Consider the following 22,285-nt stretch of genomic DNA (forward strand, 5'->3'; position numbering starts at 1 on the left):
TAAAATTGTTGGATCAAAGTTGGAGCAAAGAATCTAATCACCAATAATCATCTCCTTTAACTTCAAGAATGCACCATAAGCTTAAAACTTGGAAATAAATGGAAGAGGAACAATATGGAGGTTAGGGTTTGCTCTTAAGGGGCTATCTAATATGATGGGGGCTCCTAATAACCTAATTCTCAAAGATAATGCATTTAAATATGGGATAAACGCTAAAAACATGAGCTTGGGCTACAACAGAAGTCGCGACGTGACACCTCTTTAGGTTGCGCCACGAATGGCCTGATCCAAGACCTAAACCTAACTTAAGCCCAAACTGCCTTTCAGCCCAAAATTCAACTTTTTGTCCAAAGTCTTATACACTTAGCCCAAAAATCTTATTCCTTTAAGGTCCAAACTTCGTCCCTTAAGACCAAGACCTTCTTTTGATTAAACTAAAGTCTGATTTTCCAAATAAGGAAACATCCCAAAACCGAATGATACAAACTCGTAGATGTACTAGGAAAGTCCTTAATCCTTTAGGATCTCTGGCATAAAACCTCAGGAGGTGAAAAAATTCACAATGACTTTAGAGTTATTATTAAATAAAAACAATTGCAAGTGATAGATGATCAAATGTGTAGTGATTTCATGCTTAATAGTATTTAGAGAAAAAGATAGAGTAGAAGTGAGAACAGGTGTGTGGGAATGGATCATCTAGGCTTTACAAGTGATAGATGATCAAATGTGTAGTGATTTCATGCTTAATAGTATTTAGAGAAAAAGATAGAGTAGAAGTGAGAACATGTGTGTGGGAATGGATCATCTAGGCTTTATATATATATATATATATATATATATATATATATATATATATATATATATATATATATATATATATATAACAAGCTTCCCTAAAATCTAAGGATCTACCTTGATCTTTGATTGACCTCATATTTAGTAAAGACTTCAACGTCTCTTTTACTTTAACCACATGTCCTTTGACTTGGTCCATCATTTTTTACTTAAGTATTTTATACCTTCATAAAATATGCCAAGATATACGAATGAAGCCCCAAGATATTAACTACCCATAACATTGATGATAACTTGAATCATATCAATTTTATGAAACTTAGGATTTTTTGACTAGTGTTAGACTAAAACCTAGGATTAAATAGTAAAATTTGTAACTTTAATATGTAAGCATGCATTTGATGACCATTCAAGAGTAGCAAATTAATTTTCATTATCATTGAAATCAATAAAAGTTCAAGTCTTTCATAATACGAATCTAACCCTGATTTTTAAGATAATTGATCACTTGATCATTGCAACTAAAAGTCTTTAGAAATTAAATGATTAGTAATCAAACCATGAAAACTAGTCAAATTATAATCGGTAAACAACGAAGTTTAATCCATTACACTATTAATGAAATCAACCATACTCGATGAGCGAATCAAATCTAAGTTAAGGTACTTTTTAATATTGTTTTAAATAGTTATCTAATCTCGTCTGCTTAGTTTGCTAGTATTTGTTTGCTATTTAATTGTTGTTTAAAGTTTCTGATCTTTAAAATCAGAAAAAACCCTCGTTTTAGTTATTGTTTCTTATTTATTTAGTAGTAAAAATTATGAATACAAATCACACTCGTTCCTCAAATGTTCGACAACGCAGACTTACTATATATATACTGATATACGGTTAGGTACATTGTCTAGTTGTGTAACAATTTCCAGATATGAGAAAGCCTTTTTATAAATCTAAAACTTTTATATATATTACACGTCACCATTTAAGAAAGAAATGGGAGGAGACAAAGAGATCCAAGATTCAAGCAAGTAAGAGGAGGAGAAAGGAGAAAACCTTTATGCCTAAATCTATATCCAATGTGTCTAAACACTTATGCCTAAATCTTTATCCAATGTGCCTTAACACTTTAAGACACGCCTTATCTCTTACATTCACATGCTTAATGATGAAAATAATATATGCTTCTTAAAGCATGAGATATTAATATAATAAGCAATTAGCTTAATTTTTTACGCTCCTAGCCAATTCTCGGTTTTTACAAAAGAAAATAGAAGATATGTAAAAGTCTTACATTTTTATATATTTCACATGTTATGTATATTTATTTAAAATCAAAACCCTTTGTCCACAAAAATATACATGAATTTATATGAATTATCTTATCATATATATACTAGGAAACTTAATGGGGCCGTGATAATCACGACCCTAAAGAATTGATCGGTAAGATAAGTTTAAGTGATTTTAGGAAAAACATGAGTTGTACGGCTAATATTACATTTGATGGATTTTTTTTTGATATGCCTCGCATTGCCATCTCAATTGAATTCCACCAGCAAAAACATATGGGGGCAAATCCTAAGAACCTACTCATGAAGGGTCATTTGGTAACTTATTTGATCTGATGCTATTGCTTCCACTGATGAGCTTTAGTATAACTCCTACCACTGAGTTGGTTCTTCCATTACTTCAATAGATATGCCACTTTGACACCCTTCCTCACAACCGAATTCCTTTGATGTGATATGGTACCTACAATGTATCCATGTCATATAATCGAAATGCAAGACACAACAAAATACTTTCATTTTTTCTATTACAATATAATACATTAACTTTTTTTCCTATTAAACCCATTATACTTTAAAACTTATAAACGATTATAGCATTGTAGTTCTGTTTTTTTATTAATACTTTTTATTAAAAAGCATGTCCAACTATAACAATAGAATTTTCTTGTAATAAGATGACATTTCTATACTTGGTTACATTTCTCAACGCACAACGCTATAATAAGAAAAACTGAAAGTAAGATGCTACAATAAACAACTAAATAAAAGTAAGTGTTTAGCTTAAGAGGAAGTGAACCTTCGACATCTTCAACACGACTTCTAAGCATAAAAGGCTCCAAAATTTGATGAAGCATATGTATAATGATAATTTTTTCTCGGTTTCTAACCAATCCTCCTCAACTGCGACAACTTCTTTTTTAGAAGGCTTAGAGAACTAATCATGAAAAGCTTTTGATTATCAAAAACTTCTGGAAGTAATATATTCAATAACAACCAAAGTTCTTTAAGATCATTATGTACAACTTAAAATGACACATTTTCCCTTCAGAATCTATACATAATATGGCAGAAGGTATTTAACAAAAAATGCATCATTTTTGACCTTTTACACAAATGATCAATTATTGCCAATGGGACCACTGTAGAAAAATTCATGTATTTCACTATAATATTAAAAAGTCAATAAATTTGGTCATTTGTTAGATACCTTGCCCTATTTTGGTCATTTTGTGATTAGAAGATGTAGACTATTTACTTGAGAGAATAATTTTGAGCGTTGATCCTTGTTATTGACATAGTGAATGCAAGATAAATTTGGCGACCAACTATGTAACTCACTCTGTACAAAACAAATTAAAAAAAATATAAAAACATAAATATATAAAATTAAGAATCCAATCAAAATTAACAAACCTTTCAATTCACAAGAACAGCATTTGGAACAATAATAAGATGTGGGTCGTAGTTGCCTTTGAACTCCATTAAATAAGCAATTAATGCCATAACTTATACAAGGAATACATCATCGTACACAAAAGAAATTAAACTACTAAAAATACTAAAAAATAGTTTTTCTAAAACCTAAATGCATGGTTTTCCCGAGACCGATTTCATCGGCCAATATTCCATTCAATTTATTGTTGTACAATGAAAGCATCCATTGTAACCCAACCTGAAAGATTAATTAAATTATTATGATATCAAAATACATTATAAAGCAACAAAATTACCAAAATAACCCAAGATCCATCGATGTAGAAGATAAAGCAACATACTTATCTCTTTGTACCATTAAAGGCAAACTACTTGATATTTTAGCTATAATAGCAACCAACTTACAATTTTTTTGTCATTTAAATTACTTTGTAACCATATTTACTATTTAAACCATTTTTAGCCACAATACTTTTTATTTTACCCATACGTTATATTTTACCTATAATAGCAACCAACTTACACTTTTTACCCAAATAGCAATGAGTTCATGTTAGAAATTTCACCTTTGCATCTATAGTCAGTTGGTTCGAATAACTGTCGTCGCTATAAAGTGCCAACATATAACCAATGGAAATTATTTATAATAAAGTAATAAACTCAAATATCGAACAAATTTTTAATGTATACAAATTGTGATCATTTTTTTTACCTTTAGGGCTCTAAACTTTCAAGATGACAAGCTCTAACTACCACCCCACCAAAAATATCATTTGTTGTCACATCTACAAAAGAAGTTACCTCAAACTATGTAATGTCAATTTTTAGAATTGTGCCAAGAATTACTTCAAATATGATCAAATATGTATGGCATGTAAAAAAAAGGATTACAATTTCATAACTTCAAGTATAGCATGTGCACCCAGTTTGATTCTTGTATTCCAGTCAGTGTTCTAAAAGGCGCGCCATGGCGTGAGGCGTGGCTCCGCCGTTACGAAAAGTCTCATAACGTTGTTGTTAGGCGTGACGCGTGGCAAGGCATGATATGGCGCGCCATGGCGTGTTATGGCGTGTGTTTTTTCGTTTGAGACACAGTTTTTTGCTATTTGTTATGTCTTTTCTAAACGGAGATATAAGTATTGTGGTTTTTGTTAAATTTTTGTTACTAGTTATTGATCTAACACTTCTAAAAAGCAGTTATATTTAATATAAATTTATATTTATGTGGTAATATAATTTTAAATTAATACAAAATCGTCGCCTTACATTAGGCCTTGAAAAACGCCATGGCTCGTTAAGCTTGAGGCTTGACCTTGCCGCCACGCCACGCCTCACGCCATTTAGAACCTTAATTCCAGTATACTCCATCATAGCATTGTCATTGCAAAACCGAATTTCATGTTATACCCTCCATGATAAAAAAAACCCTACCACCATAAGATCAAAAAATTCAAATCAAAATAAACTTTTCAACATAGGCTTGACTACCCTTTCTTAACAACATCAACAACAATTAGTTATTTATTGGGCTTAGAATCAACACTTGTTGCTTACTAAATACAAAAATCGTCTTTAGTTGGCATTGTGGTCTAATTAAAATCATTGGATCTTTCAAATTAGATGAAAGATACATACCTAGAAAAGATTTGAAGTAGCATTGGTTGGATTAAAGAATAACAAACTACATACTACATGTGGCAGCACCCATAACAAGCTCTAACTAAAGATTGGTAATTTGGTACCCAGCAGCAAGTGATTGTCACAAGCTTTGAATGCAAAGCATAGTAAGATAAGAAAACATTAATTGAAGCTTATTCATACAATGACATTAGCTATTCTGGAGAAAGGGTGTCGTTTTTTTTGTATAAATGTTGGGAAGAGTAGTTTCAAATTTTCAGAACTTGGTAGCCACGCATGGTGGAGGCATGAAGAAAACAGAGATGGGTGTTTAAATATCAATGTGACAATAAACAAGGAAGAGAGGCAGTGGTTAGGAGATCATGGGAAAAACATGGTGGAATGGTAACTGGAAAGGCTAGAAACAGGAGGTGGCGAGGCTATAAGTAAAACCCACCGGAAGGTATGATAGAAACGATGGTTGGTGGCAGGCGTCATTGAAGTATAAAGCATGGCGGGACATCAGTTGCATCATAATCAGATAATAAAAAGGAGAGGCCGACAACTTCTAATTGGAGATGGAAATCACAAATGCAAATCAATTTAGGGTTCAATAAACATGTCAATACTCTTTATGTGAACACTAGTTAATTTAATTGGACCACATAAAGATGTCCCTTGCTTCAATAATTGGACCATCCATCCGGTTACATACAAGAACAAGATGTTTCAGCTGACAATGCCAAGCTACCATCTATAGGCAATGTAAAGGAGCCGGTTGATTTCAAATTCTAATAAATATTCACTAATATATCCTCCTTAATAAATGAAGGTTTTTTTGCCACATGTCAATGATGGGTTTGAGCCATAAGAACATTCCTATATGCACATACAAACCTTAATGCTTAGATCTAGGTTTCTTTAATTGAACATGCAATGTATCCAAGACTTTGATTGATAGATCTAATGAAAAACATTCAAATCATAACATATGAAATCAGATCTGAAAGATTACCTTAAATTGCTTGCTTGAATCTTCTTGTCCTTGGAGCTTAGAGTCACAAATGTCACTCTTCTAATGGCTTACAAACACCAACTTAGCAAGAGGATGATTAGAGAGAGAGAGAGAGGAGGGGAAGAAATCGGTCAGGGTTACTCCAAGAACAAGGGTTGCCGATTTTCTTAACCCTAAGGGTCTATTTATACTAGTGAGTCTCCTAGGGTTTCACCCTTAAACCCTAATTGGATAACTTAGGCCCTAAGCAATCCAATATCCCTATTGATAAGCCTTGGACGATTTCTAGGCTCTTCCAAACCCTAAAATCGCCCACCCCCTTATTCATAAGGAAACATAGCCCAAAGTACAACTATCATACAATTGACAGTTTATGCCCCTTTATTTAATTAATCTCTCTAAGTCACCAAATTAATTCCTAATTAATTTATGACTTATATTAATCAAATAACAATATTATTATTCCTTATATTATTCTCATAATATATTAATAATATTTCTTCTCTCATTATAAATCATCCTGTCAAGTTGCTATGGTGAAGGCAACCCAAAAGGACCATGCACAACCGGGTCAAATACTTGTCAAATATAGTTTCAGCCTTAGACACTATTCCAACAGTCAATCTCTCATGAGTTTTGACACTTATCATTTTATGGTATTTTTGAAATAAATATTATTCACTTGTCAAATTTTGGTTTGTTTCAAATTTTAAATTAAAGTCATATACTTATATATGTAAAGTATTAAATATCATATATATGATATATGATATTAAATTGCAATCAATATGTTTTTTTCTTATTTTAAAATTATACATTAAAAAATATTTTCTATTTACACTTTAATGTTTAATCCTTTTTAATTCAACTCGTGTATTACACGGGTTTCACACCTAGTATTTATTAAAAACCAATATCGGTTGATTTCCGTCTACTTTTTAAAATTGTATTTTTCTCATTTTACTTTTTAAAATAATATTTCTCTCGTCTATTTTAAAAAAGGTTACTTAGACTCATTCAATTCTGACCTTTGTACAATATTATTTTACTAAGTCCATTTTGTAAACTTTTTTATTTATCTTTTTAGTATATATAATATGATTTTCTTTAAAAACTTTCGGTCATTAATTTAAAAAAAATTAATTTTTTACGTGTTTATTTTTTTGTATGTGTTCGTAAAAATTCGAGGTGGCCAACTTTTTTGATGTAAATTTAGAATTTTTGTTCGCTAATTTAAAAAAAAATTGTTTTTACATACTGGCAATATAAATTTGAGTTTATATGTCTCAATGTAAATATTTTTTACATTTCAATATTTATTTTTATGTACGATTCAAATGTATGAGATCAATTGCATATAATATGTTTTTAATTATTTGAATTTGGTTCGTTAATTTAAAAAGAAATAACTCTTAGTTATTTTAATATATGTATCGATAAAAATTCCAATGTTTTCATGTTAATTCTATGTATATTTTCAACATATGAATTTTATCATATATAATATGTTTTCAATCAGCAGTGTATATATTAAAGTTAGTGAGTGGTCTAAGACATACACCGAGGTCAATGTGGCGGTTGTCCCCACAACAAAAAAAAAAATGAAAAATAATAATTAAAAAAAATTGTTGCCTCCACAGAAAAAAAAAGAAAAACTTAATTAAGAAATATGTTTTTTTTCAAAAATAATATAATTTAATTCTTCAAAATAATATATTTGGACTCTTCAAAACATGTTGACCCTATAAAAAAAAAATATTAAATTTTTTTTGGCTCCCTGACCCAAAAATTCTTAGGTCAACAAATGAGCAACAATACCAAAATTTTATAATAGTCAAAATTTAACTTGTAAAACGAATTGTTGCCGCCCCAAAGAAAGACGGGCAAAATCCCAGTTTTATGGCAAAACCTAACTACTTTGGACTCTTTTGCCCTTAAATGGGATAACATTATGTATATATCGTAGGTATAGATTGATGTATAAATGTGTCAAGTTACATTATGTATATACGTATAGGTGGGTGTATAGATAGATCGGCATCTAAGTCTAAATGGTGTTTTTGACATTTGGATCACATAAGTAAATGAATGATTTGAACATGGAAATATATCTCATTTTAATAGACCGAATAATATCTTTTCAAACTTGAGAGGGTAAAGCAAAACTTCCGGATATATAATGTATACATATACCGCAATTGAGTTTTCTGCAGTTCTTCATTGGGGAAAGCAACGAGGCTCTGTTGCATATGTTGGAAGAAGGACAAAATCAACTCGTTTGATTATGAATAAATTAGTATTTAGGCTAATGGATTAAATATTAAACAATTTAAATATAATAGCGATTTATAATATATGTACGTTTTACTAAATGTTAGGTGGTCAAAACTTATATTTTAATTGAAAAGTCTTTAAGGGTAGCCACAAAGTTCTATAGCTGTATTTGACAATCTGGTCAATAAAATGCAAAAGTTTATAGATATTTAGGGATGATCTTTGACATTTTATTGGTGTATATATTTTTTGTATTCTTTGTTTTAAAGGTTTACTTAGCTATGAAGGAAAAGCACATTATTGTGCTTTGTGTATGGCCTTAAAGATACGTATTCGCAAATATCTATTCTAATAAATTAATATCTATTGTATCACATGTTAATCTGTTATAATTTTTGACACTTGTTATTTTGTGGTATTTTTTAAATAAATAATATTCACATCTCAATTTCTAGGTTTTTTTTAATTTTTAAAATTAAAAAGTCATATCATACATATAGTTATATAAGTAAAGTATTAAATGTAATAAATATAATCTTAAATTGTAATAAATATGTTTTTTCTTTTCTTATTTTAAAATTTAATTTTAAAAAATACTTAATGTTTACATTTTGATAATTTTTTTTAATTAACACGTGTAATATATGATTCTCACATCTAGTACAACTATAAAATTCTACAGATGAAAAATAAAATTATTTGTATTTAACAATCCTTTGAATTTATTTTAATTTAATTTTTGATTTAACAAAATCCTATATACCTTAATAAATAAAAATTATTTCTGCCACTTGTAATTCTCTCATATATTATATATCATGACAAATATCATTTTGTTTTATTTTATATTAAATTATATCTACATGTCATTTTATAGTTTTTTTTCCATTATATAGTATTTAAATGAAATAATAAATGTGTATAAAATTGATTAATGTAATTTTCTTTATAATTTCTAAAATTTTAAATTAAATTAAATTATTTTAATTGTTTATTTATTTAAATTTAAAAGATAAATTAGCATTTCAATTTTAATAGTTAAAATTTTTTCTCTCTTTCCTAAATTTAAACTTTAAATTTTTAGATCTTCATATATATATATATATATATATATATATATATATATGTGTGTGTGTGTGTGTGTGTAGAGAGAGAGAGAGAGTGAGAATAATCATCTGAGAACTCAAAGTTTCCCAATAACCCGAGAACTAAAAGTGGAGCGTTAGATTAAAAGAAAGAAGGGGTGAGATGTAAGGTGGAGTTTTTTAAATAAGTATAAAAAAGAAGAAAAATGGGTATCTTAATTAATTCAGTAAGGGGTATTACAGGAAATAAAAGTATAATTAAATCATTTTTTAAATCTAATATCTCATAAAAGAATTTTTTCATCTCTCTCTCTCTCTTTCATCCCCTTTTTCCTCTCTCGCTCACACATACTATCCATCTTCCAATGAACTCATCTCCATCGATGAACCACATTTGCAATCAATTCCTTCTAATATATGTCGCCTTATTGGATCCATAATCAATCAAAGATTTAGTAATCGTTATCACCATAGATCTATCATCAAGTTACAGTCATTGATTTATCGATCCGGTAGTTCTAGAAATGAAATTCCAACCGCATCACTGGATCGCTTCGAACGGACGATGATCTTTAGTGCTGATTCCTTTTTTTCTAATCGTACCTACTACCATTGTAGGTTGTGAAACCACTTTCGTCTATGGTGCCAACCTTCATAGGTCGTAGCTCGGTCTCGATTCAAAGGCTTTGGATTGAAAAGTCGATTTATCAAATCGTTGACTCTCGACTCTCGCATACAGATGCTTGCGTCGTCAACTCTTGAATTCTTATCTACCATCCTTTGAGTTGAACTGGTTCATTAGGTCAGGTATCGAGAGTGTTTTGATTATTATTCACATGAAGACAGTTCATGTGAACGAGAACTTTAAGTAACTTGTTGATTTCATTTTCCAAATTAATAAATTTTTATCTCAATAAACATAGAATTTTCTTCTTCGATTTTCATATTCTACTTCTATTTGTTGTAAGGCAATGCAACTAACTCTTCTTCATCTTCTTTCCAAAGCTTCTCATTCCTGCTTTTTGGTTGATTAATGATTTCTTATTTTGTAGTAAGGCTCGAAACCATCGCAAGATCAACAACACGAAAGACATCTACCGTAATTTGACGAGGTATGTGTTCATGGACGTGATTTTTTCCTTAACCTGAATCTAAATTCATTGTTGATATTCTTATTGCATCAATTGTTAATTGTGTATCAGTAGGAAGGTATTCAGATTTTACAAAACTAAATCTTACACTTTTTAGACATATGATTATCAAATTCATTTAGTTTTTCTTCAATCACGCTTCAGTCAGGTTGGTTCGGGTGTGGCGCTTGTCTTGATTAGATCTGGTAGTGTTGATCAGGCGCGTGTGTATGTATGTATGTGTGTGTTGATCATGTTAATTTTAATTTATAGTTTATGATAATTTTTTTATTCACCATGTGCAGGCAAGAGCATTCTCTGAGTAATCTGGTTTCAAAGGAGGTATGTTTTCAACTTTCAAGCATTGAGAATTTGAGATGTGATTCAATCTTAAAAGCCATATATAACATTAATGGCATCTTTCTCGTTGCTTGTTGCAGAAGTATATGCAGATCCTAGTTATGCATCCTACAAGGCATAATTTGATTGTCTTGTGCTTTTACTATACCTACTTCTGACTACTACTAACTGGATATTTTGACTTTTTTGTTTCATGATACACCCTAAGTCTCAGAAATAAATAAAAGCTTGAAAAAATTTGAACATCACGAGCTTTCAATTGAGAGTGATCCAAGTTCTTTGGATTCAACAAATGATGTAACATTGGAGTTTGGAATGGTTAACAATCTTAGATATTAATTGTCTTATTTTGAACATAGAAACTAATAACATTGCAAGATTGATTAAAATTCAATAGAACTTTTAAGAATACGAAGGTGCTCTTACTGGTAAATAGTGGTTTCAATTTAATTTTTCTTGTTACAGGTTATAAAAGAATTTTTCCTCCATTCGACTATGTTGTAGGCTGGAGTCACTTTTACTTAAAAGGAAGTTGTTGAATAGTGGGCATACAACAACCTGTCATTCCTGTAAAGTTATATTTTCCCTAGTTTCAATATAAATTTATAAATTACCTATTACAGCATTATACATTGATGAGTCTAACTAATTACAACTATTTAATTCATATACAAAGAAATTTTCACTACTATAATAGGATAAAAAAGAACTGAATGTAAAATGTTGTAATAGAAAAAATGAAATACAAACAAGTATATGAAAATGAATTGCTATTTCTTGTATTTATTCCCAAAATATAAAGACAAACTATAGGAATCTTGTGTAGATAGATCAATAGCATTGATTTAGCTTGAAAAGATGATAATGGCCTAATGGGTAAAAGGTTAAATTTGCCTTTGAGAAACTTTTGAGAAATCGAAATGCAATAATTTTATGGGAATGTGAGATTAAGATTACATAAGGGGAAAATGCAATAAATAGCAACATACTTTTATTTAATTGTGTATTATATCATATCTTGTTTTCATTCTTTTTATCAAAGCATTGTAATTTCATTTTCTTTTATTAAGGTATTATTATACATTTAAAGTTTTACCTAATTATGGCATTGCATTGCCATTTTTTGACCCATATAGTTTCAATATAAATTTTATAATGTTTCTTGATATTTACATATTTAATCCAATTTGCTAGTCAACTATTGGTTTGGTTGAAAATTATGCAGGATCCTAGAGCACTAGACAATGTATTTTTGTTAGATGAGAGTAGCAGTGGACGACTTTCTACTAAAAGTGAAATTATAGTGAGTCATGTTGTATTCTCTTGGCTTTTAATATCTTATTTAAAATTGGTTTATAAATTTGAAAGTAGATTTGAATCTTTGATCTCTATTTTCTTTCTTAATACAACTCATAGGTAATTTTCTTTTTTACTTAATGGACTTAATGAGTTCAACACTTAAATCTGGACAACTACGATTGTTTCTTTTTTACTTAACTAAACTTATTAAAAGTTCAACGTTGTAATTACATGTAATTCACATGTAAATCACATATTAAATACATGTAATTTACATGTAAATCACATATGAATTACATGTGATTCACATGTAATTTCCCATATGAATTACATGTGATTCACATATGAATTATATGTGTTACACATGTAAATCACATATGAATTACATGTGATTCACATGTAATTCACATATGAATCACATGTAATTTATATATGAATTACATGTGATTCACATGTAATTTGCATATAAGTTACGTGTGATTCACATGTAAATCACATATGAATTACATGTGATTCACATGTAAATCGCATGTAATTCACATATGAATTACATGTGATTCACATTTAAATCACATGTGATTCATATATAAATCACATATGATTCACATATAAATTGTAACATACACGTTCAGTTATCGTGTTTTGTTAGTTTAAAAATGAATATTATTAAATAATATATGATTTTGAGCATTGAGTTCTAACAAGATAGTTTTATGAGAATTAAAGTAAAACTATGTTTAGAATCATTCGGGAAGTATTGGAAGTCTTATGAGATTCCAATCAAAAGTTAAATATTGAAATTAACGAAAATAAAAATTTAAGTTGGAAATACGTAAAAATAGTGTTATTGAAAGTTGTAAATTATCTTGTTAGAAACGTCTAGGCAAAAACCTCATCTAAATCCGAGTTATAACAAAGAAGTTATGACTTATTGAAGTTTTGCGACAGAACCGGCACGACGCCATATGACGTAAAAAGTGAGTTTACGATAAACTAATTTTTAGCTTTAGTTATCTAAATGAAAGTCCTAGTATTCGGTAAATCGAGAATTTTCATAAAAAAAACATCCAAATCTAACTTCGTATGAAAAAAGTTATGATTTTTCTAAGATTCGACATAGCAGTACACAACCCGAAACTCGAAATAAAGATCGAGTGATTTTAGCCTATAAACTTAAATAAGAATTGAAGGTCTCATTAATAGTAGTACAACGGTAAAAAGACAGACGAAAACGGACGTCGGATGAAGAAGTTATGAATTTTAACGGACTTTTCCTGTTCCGGTCCGTTAAAAATATAATATTAAAAATGAAGTCAAAATTAGCCGACGGAGTTTAAACAAAAGTTGTAGAGTATAATCTCACATACGCGTGGATATAAAGAACGTTAAAAATGGAGACTGTATGTAAAAGATATGAATTTTTGAAGTTTTAAAAATAAAATTTCAGACTTATCCGAAGCCGTACGCCCAACGTAGTCGGACTAGGTCAGAAGTTGGCCACGTCGCCTCTTTCTTTGGATGGAGGACACCTATCTCGCACGATTTACACGTTGATGACACTAAGCTCCTACGCCCAACGTACGAGGGTACGCTTAGCGTAAAGCATCAGAAGCAAGTACACCCCGCGTACTGAAAATTTACGCTCAACGTAATGCTGAACTTCGAGTACTATAAATAGAAAGCGAGGTTCTCCGAAATTTGGTTACAACTTTCACTCTTTTTCACCTTCTACTCTCTCTCAAATTACCCTAACACCTCCCGAAGCGTAGGGACCTACCTCGACACCTGAAGCAAGTCCCGATGCACCGAAGACCCGAGAAAATAATATTTTCAAGTTGAAACTCTACCCGCACAAAGCCCGGTTTTCAACTAAAATCCCTGGATTCGTCAAAGAAAGTCATATCTAGAAACGAAATGCTGCCCAAATCAGCATTTTATCATTCGGTTATTTCACGGTAAGCTCAATATAGGGACAATTGTATGTTATGTGTTATATGTGCAATGTGTTTTCTCGTGTTATTATGATAATAGAGCTATACCTTTAACCATGAAGTGAATGACTAAGCATCACTTTGGTATTAGTATGTAGCCTTTGACCATGAAGTGAATGACTAAGCATCACTTTGGCATTGGCAGAAGATAGGTAGGGCCGAAAGCTTGTAAATTGCTAGCAAAATGATAATTCAGAAATCGTTTATTTTCTATGCCACATGGGCTGAAGTCTTATTGATGTATATCATGTTGAAATTTTTTGTATTTCATTAATTGTAAATCTTTGAATCATATTATTCATTGATATGAAAAGCCTGTCATGTGATACTCATCTGCGTTTGTTGTTCTTTGTCTCCCTTTGCTCCTGTCATATATATATATATATATATATATATATATATATATATATATATATATATATATATATATATATGGCATAACATTATATTGTAATAGTTATTGAACTCACTAACCGTCACCGCTTATCCCTCTCAGTGTTTAATTATTGCAGGTAATAAGCATCTAATATAGTTATGTACTGTTAGAAGATGTAGAATAAATAATATTATAGCTTTTATATTTAATGTATAAATTCCTGGGAAGTTATGTAATATATAAAACTTTGTAAAAACCTCGTTAGTCGGTTTGTATCTAGTTTTCGCATATGAATTACATGTGATTCACATGTAAATCACATATGTATTTTTGTGGGTGTTTTAGCATAAATCATCTTTTTAATTTTTTTCTTGTAGATTTGGAAAAAATTGTGGTGAATATTGAAGAGGTGAAAAATGATAAATTGAAGAAAATATGGAAATATTAATATGAAGACATGAAAACTCTTTGAAAATTTATAGCAAATTTTTGTTTTTTATATTTTATTTTCTATCAAATAAAATATTTATTCTATTGTGTTTATAGATTAGTAAATAAAATGAGTTTTCTTATGATTTCCTTACAAATATTATAGTATATATGAAATATGCATTTGTAAAAATATGCATATATGTACCTAATATGTTGATTTTTTTGTTTAAAAAGTTATAGAACTTTTAAAATATTCTAGTTTTTTTTTATTTTATTAATTTTTAAATGCTCTAAAATAATTGCAGTTTTTTTTTTAAAAAATATTTTTTTTTCTCAAAAATTCATGTTTTCTATAAAAAAAAAGTAAAAAAACTGCACTTTTTAAAAAAAACTAAAAAATATTATTTTTTTAAAAATCAAAAAAATTGATTTATTATGCAATTTTTTAGGCTTTTCTATTAATATTTCCAATAACACAAAAAATTAAACATTAAATGAGATTGGTACGATTACGATAATGCCCTTAATGAATTACTTGTAATCTAACGCTCCACTTTTAGTTCTTGGGTTTTCGGAAAATTATGAGTTCTCAACCGATCTCACCCCTATATATATATATATATATATATATATATATATATATATATATATATATATATATATAGAGTCAAGATCAAATAAGAAGGAAAATTTTGGTAGGAAGGTAAGAAATTTTTTATATGCTTATTTTCTTAGCAAAAAAATGAAATGAATCATTAGATGATTCAAAAGTAAGATGATTCACAAGAAAAAATTTCGAAAAAAACACCTTTATGATTCATTTTTAGGTAAATCAAGAAAAAAATTCACTTTTATAATAATTTTAGTGAATATCAACAAAATCATCAAAATGTCTTTTCGGGATTTTTTTTTTGTGAATCATGTTATTATTGATGCATTTAGTGATTCATTTGTTTTGTTCGCTAAAAAAATAAGTCGAAAAAAAATTTCTTACCTTCCTATCAAAAAAAATTTCTTACCGAATCTATATCCTATATATATATATATATATATATATATATATATATATATATATATATATATATATATATATATTGAATAAATTCATGTAGTAAATGGGTCATACAACTAGTATATCTATATATAATTGTAGATTAATGAAAAATGTTTTATTTAGAGTATATATATATATCTAATCAGTGAGTCACTCAAGACAATGCATAAGAACAAAAGATATGAGGATAATATTTTATAACGTATTATATCTAAATTAGTTAATATTCAACTTGTTTTATATAATTTTGAAAAACCTAATTCCTTTACCTTTTATAAATCTTGTTATTGCCATAAATACCAAAAAAACAAACAAACAAATAACAAATAAAAATTATCCATATCTAAACCTAAAAGACAAAACTGCAAAATTGGACCCTATGGTATTTAAAAAACTTTAGATATACTCTACAAAGTTTTCAACTTGTATGGAAGGTCCAATATCAAGATTTTTCTAGGATTTTAGTCCCTGATACACTTAAAAAGACGATTTTATCATTTTCATTTTTTTTCTATTTTCTTTATTTATTTTAGTATTTAAATAATTAAAAATAAAAAATAAAAACTAAAATCTCACCCAATTCTCTCTCTCTCTCTCTCTCTCTCTCTCTCTCTCTCTCTCTCTCTCTCTCTCTCTCTCTCTCTCTCTCTCTCTCTCTCCCCCCACCCACCATCATCCCCACCCTTGTAGCCATAAATAATGAAAGCTTCGCCGCCGTACCAAAAACCAAATCGTACTTTATAGCGGCAACAAAAACAAAAATCAAAAACCAAAAACCAAATCGTGACAAAACCGCCTAAACATAAGTAGCCATGAATAATGAAAACTTTGCAGCCGTACCAAAAACCAAATCTTAGCGGCAACAACAACCGGTTGCTACGAAGGCCGCTGAAAAATTTAACTCAATGCCCAAATTTGCTGCCATGGGTGATGTTTTTACAGATCTTTCTGACTGTAATAATGGAGCCGGAGTCGATGACAACTTTGTAAAGTGTGCCTAAGGAGCTGAAGATGATTCTAGTGGGAAGTGTGAATTTGACTTGTAAGGAGATTGGGGTTTGGTTTGTGAGTTGGGTGGTGGGAGAGAGAGAGAGAGAGAGAGAGAGAGAGAGAGAGAGAGAGAGAGAGAGAGAGAGAGAGAGAGAGAGAGAGAGAGAGAGAGAGCGTGCGAGAGAGAGAGAGAGAGAGAGAGAGAGAGTTCTTTTTTAAAATGGTATTACAATAATTATAAAAAATATAAAAAAGAAAATAAAAATGTATAACAACTTTTTTAAATCAAAAAACTAGAAAAACATTGATATTGGACATTCTATGTAAGTTGAAAACTCTTTAGATCCTATCCAATTTCTTTTTGGAATACCACAGAGACTAATCTTACGGTTTCGTCAACCTAAAATCATATAAAAATCTTGTTAATACCATCAAATACCCAAATATCAAATTAAGAACACATCATAATTAACCAAAATCGATACCAAAAATGCTAAATATATATCTAACTTGGAAAATAACATATTTAAATTTATTTTTGTTACCACTCGATCACATGGACGTTTTATAATTTATATTGAAGGATCCACTCCGTAGATTCAATCAACAACATAAAAGTAAAAGAAAGGGAAATAAATTTAGTCTTTAAAAAAGTAGATATACATATTGACAAATAATTCAGGGACCGAATTGTAATTTACTTTGATTTATGTAAAGCAAAGCAGTCAAAAGATGGGTCCGATCCGACCCACATTTTCAACAAACTAGCCGTCAGAGACGTTGACTTTTCTCACAGCTTTCAATTTCTTAGTCACATGTGACACGCCGCACCGCACGGAGAAGGTAGATGATCCCACCTCCCTCGAGAAAGATACATATGACTTAAGTATTTTAAAAATTATAAATTTAACTATAATTTTTTTTAAACAATTAATTTTAGGAATAAACATAATAACCAAAAAACCGAACCAAAATCGAATTAACCGATATAACCGAACCATTTTCAAAACTGATGGTTTGATTTTTATTTTTTGATAGCTGATAATTAACGGTTCAGTTATAGTTTATAGGTTAACCGAACCGCTAATTTATATTTACCTGTATAAAAATTGTAGATTATCTACCTCTTTTAATAAATGAAACCTAAAAATAACACGTGTTATTTTTTTTGAATGTCACTTTGACCCTTGACATTTTTCTATGATTTTTATTATTTTCTTTTTTTGGTAACAAATCAAATTAAATTCAAACTTTGAAAATATAAAATCATATCCTAATAACATTATTATATGTTTATTTTGCTTAACAAATTAAATCATAAGTAATTACAATCGAAAATATCTTTGGTTTTTTTACATTTATTATTTTTTTTATCTATATACAAATTTTAAATATACCGACCATGGTTTCCACGGGTTATAACCTAGTATAGAAATAATATAGTTCAACTTATCCAAGACTAATTAAAACTTCAAAAAATAATACATTAATCCTGTTATCAAGGGACGAATGAGAAAGGAGGTCAATCACACACATATAAACAATAATCCAATCACATATTGGGCTTAAACATTTGATTAATTCGGTAATTCCACATAGGCTAATTCTATACTTCGTAAACTATATTTGCAATAATTTCAATCATCACTTTTTATATCGTTTTTGAACATCATGATTAACCATTATTAACCATTAACCAAAACCATAACCGATAAAAACCATTAGCCATAATCAATATTAACCATGCCTAATAGATACCAAAATAAATTAATCAATAGTAATGGTTATGGATTAGTTTTGTCTAATAATCGAACCAAACCACCTCATACAAACCCCTAATAAATTTAATATAGATAAAGCCCAAACGCTTAACAAACAACTAAAAACGCACAAACAGCTAAAAACACAGGGAAAGCAAAGAAAAAAAGCAAAAAATAAGGAAATAATTACAAAGAGAGGAAATTAAAAGGATTATAACTCTATTCTACCTAATTGTAACACCATATGTTAGCCCTGTGTTTGCATCATTCAAAAGATTGTAAGATGATTGTGTTTGATGCCTTTGATGATGATCCCATGATGTTTTTGAAAACCTTATCATTCCTTGCAATCCTGATGTTCCAAAGGGCGGAGAAAAAGATAGTAGATAATATTTTCTATTTCTTGGGCGATTAATTTCCCCATTCCGTCTCATATTAAAAGAATTCCCTTACATTTGAAAATGTTTTGTTTTAGATTCCACACCACCTGCGTATCCATAACTGAACATCCTTTGCAAAATCACAAGTGACTAGGAGGTGATCTATTATATCTAGGAGGGTAGTGCATAAATGACAATTAACCTCCTGGAAATTTATACCCAGGGCTTCGCTCATGGGAATTTTGTCCATAACCGCTCTCCACACGAAACATCTAACTTTTGAAGGGATGATTTTTTGACTGGCATACCTTTCGGATGGATTTTTTCGATGTTCTTTTGGAAAAATACAGAATGTAAGAGTCTTTTCATTTATCCAAAAATCATATTCAATCTTAGGTGGAGAAACTGTTTCTTTAACCCTCCATTCATAAGTCGAAGCAAATTTCATTGAAGGTTTTAAATCAGAAGATTTAACATTTCTCTTTTGACTAGAATGACTAGCAGAAACTTTAGATTTTGATGAAATACCATTCTTCTAGATTTTTCCTTTTGGATGTAGCAGTGAATTTCAGATAAGGCAATTTAACAGAAGGCAAGTTCGAAGAAGAGTTAACTGATGACAATCTCGGAAATGATGATTTCCGAGGAGAGCAAGTAACAACTGGAGATCTCAAAATAGATGATTTCCAAGGAGAGTGAGTGACAGTCGGAGATCCCAGAATAGATGATTTCTAGGGAGAGTGTTCATAATCGAAATTAGGGTTGATTGAAGTAGCCTCGAGCTTTTGAGGCTTTTCCGATCTATGACTAGACGTAACAAAGGTGTTAATAGTAAAAGTTCTTTTCAAGATCTTAGTAGTAACAAATGTATTATCATTCCTAATGGTCTATCTAACTACTATTGGGGACACACCCTTCTCACTCTTCTCTTTGTTTTAAAGGAATCTAGAGTTATTTCTAGATCTAATTTCGAACTCTAAGGCTTTTTTTGCTTCAACTTTTGGATGAATAATATCTTTCTTGTTTCTCCAGGGTTTCTTTTTTTTTTTTCTTTCATGATAGCATAGGGTTTGGATGACTGTCCTATAAAGTGGTTGTTAAAACAAGGTTTAATCGGAACCAAAGTTTATTTTGAAACAAATTTGGAATTTAGAATAGATGATTTCGAACAAAAATCTTCTTCACACACACACACACTTATAACTTCTTCACCGGAATCACTCTCGATGGTTTCCCAAATGGAACCAATGGTTTCGATGGTCTTATCAGAGTCATTTCCATATATCTTAGGGATGATTTCCATAATGAAATAGTTGTACTGAGGATTAGATTTCAAAATGAAAAATCCTATACCTCATGTGCCATTGGGGATTTTTGAGATTGATCCAGGTCCAAGGATAGCAGAGGCGGAAGTTGTATGGAATCAGGACATAAACAATGCTTGGTGTGAAATAAGGGATTAAACATTAAAAATGCTTGGATGGTTCTTGCACATACGAAAAAGGAGAAACAGGCTTGTCCAAATAAGTGGGGTTCAGAATGCCACCCATATGTATTAAGTTCTGAAGCTTCTTAAGAGGAGTGGCAACTAGTTTCAGAAACTTGGATCCGAGACCAGGAGATTCGGACAATGGATGACGAAAATTGTGAGTCATATGTTCATGTGACTCAATCATATCAATGGAATTATTCCGTTTATCAATGGCAACATTAAAATTCATATTATCAGTAACTAAAGCATTTCTTTCACTAATAGAAAGTGCACATTTGTCACTTAATAATATATTCGTCCTTAGCTATTACAAGTTCATTTTCTAAGGAGTCTATCTTATGCTTGTGGTCTTCAAATCTCATTGTGATCCTGATTAATTCATTGTTCATCTTCTCTCTTCCATCTATGGCACTCTCATAAGATTTTAGGAAAACTATCATATCTAATTTATTTTTAGTCAAATAAGGTTCACAAGTAATATAAAAATGATTTTTAGATACCATATATCATACCTGTTGGATGATGCTTTTGGTTAGGTGGATCATTTATGACCATGTAGCAGTAGTTTGGTTCATCAACATCATCATCATTGTCACAACCAGAAGACCAATACCCTTCATCATATTCCACATCATGTAGAGCACTGAGACACAAATTCCCACTATCACCATATTCCTTTTCGTTATCAGACGAACAGTACCCATCAATATTGTGTGAGACAGTGGAAACAAATTCCTTCTCACTCTTAGTTAGCTCTTGAGCCTTTCTAGCATAGTAAGAAAAATCACTGACCTTAGCTTTGACTAGACTATCAGCTTGACAATCCCTTGCATAGTGATTTCAGAGCCCACATTTATAACACACAATCATGGGTTTATCATCAGAAGGGGTAGGATGGGAAACATGAGGTTGGTTGCTGTTATAGGTTGGTTGGTAGGGTGAGGGTTTTTAGGTGGTTTTTGCAAAGGATGATTGTTTGTTTTATGAGGAGCATGATATGAAGGTTGAGGTACTTCATGGTTACCATGTCAAACTCTTGTTGAAATCGAAGTTCATCTTTTGTAGCTTTAGGATCATAGATCTCTTCAGAAGGTAGAGCCGGAAGAGATGGATCTGAAGGAGCATAGTTTGGAGGAGGTGTGCTAACAGTGCTCATGAGAGCCAGTGGTCCTCTTGACAACTCTTGAAGAGGTTGAGAAGCGTTTGACTCATGTCCTTTTAGCTCGTCAAAAAGATGGAATAGATTTAGCTTATTGAGCGAACCATTACTTTGAAGACATGACTTAACATTACCCCAACAGTGACAACGTGTTATTTTTTATTGTAAAAGTCAACTAAAGTCAAACTAAGTCAAACTTATTGTTTTGATTTACTTATTTAAGGTTAGATTGATAACCTACATGTGTTTAAAAGCCTTTTATTAGAATTGTTGCTTAAAATTAGAAGTATAGTGCTTAATCCGAGAAGTCTCGCATGGGCCGCAAACCCTCGGTTCGCATCCGAGAACCC

The sequence above is a fragment of the Lactuca serriola genome, chromosome 7 (assembly GCF_051521515.1).
Source record: "Lactuca serriola cultivar US96UC23 chromosome 7, Lser_US96UC23_V15, whole genome shotgun sequence".
NCBI classification, from domain to species: Eukaryota; Viridiplantae; Streptophyta; class Magnoliopsida; order Asterales; family Asteraceae; genus Lactuca; species Lactuca serriola.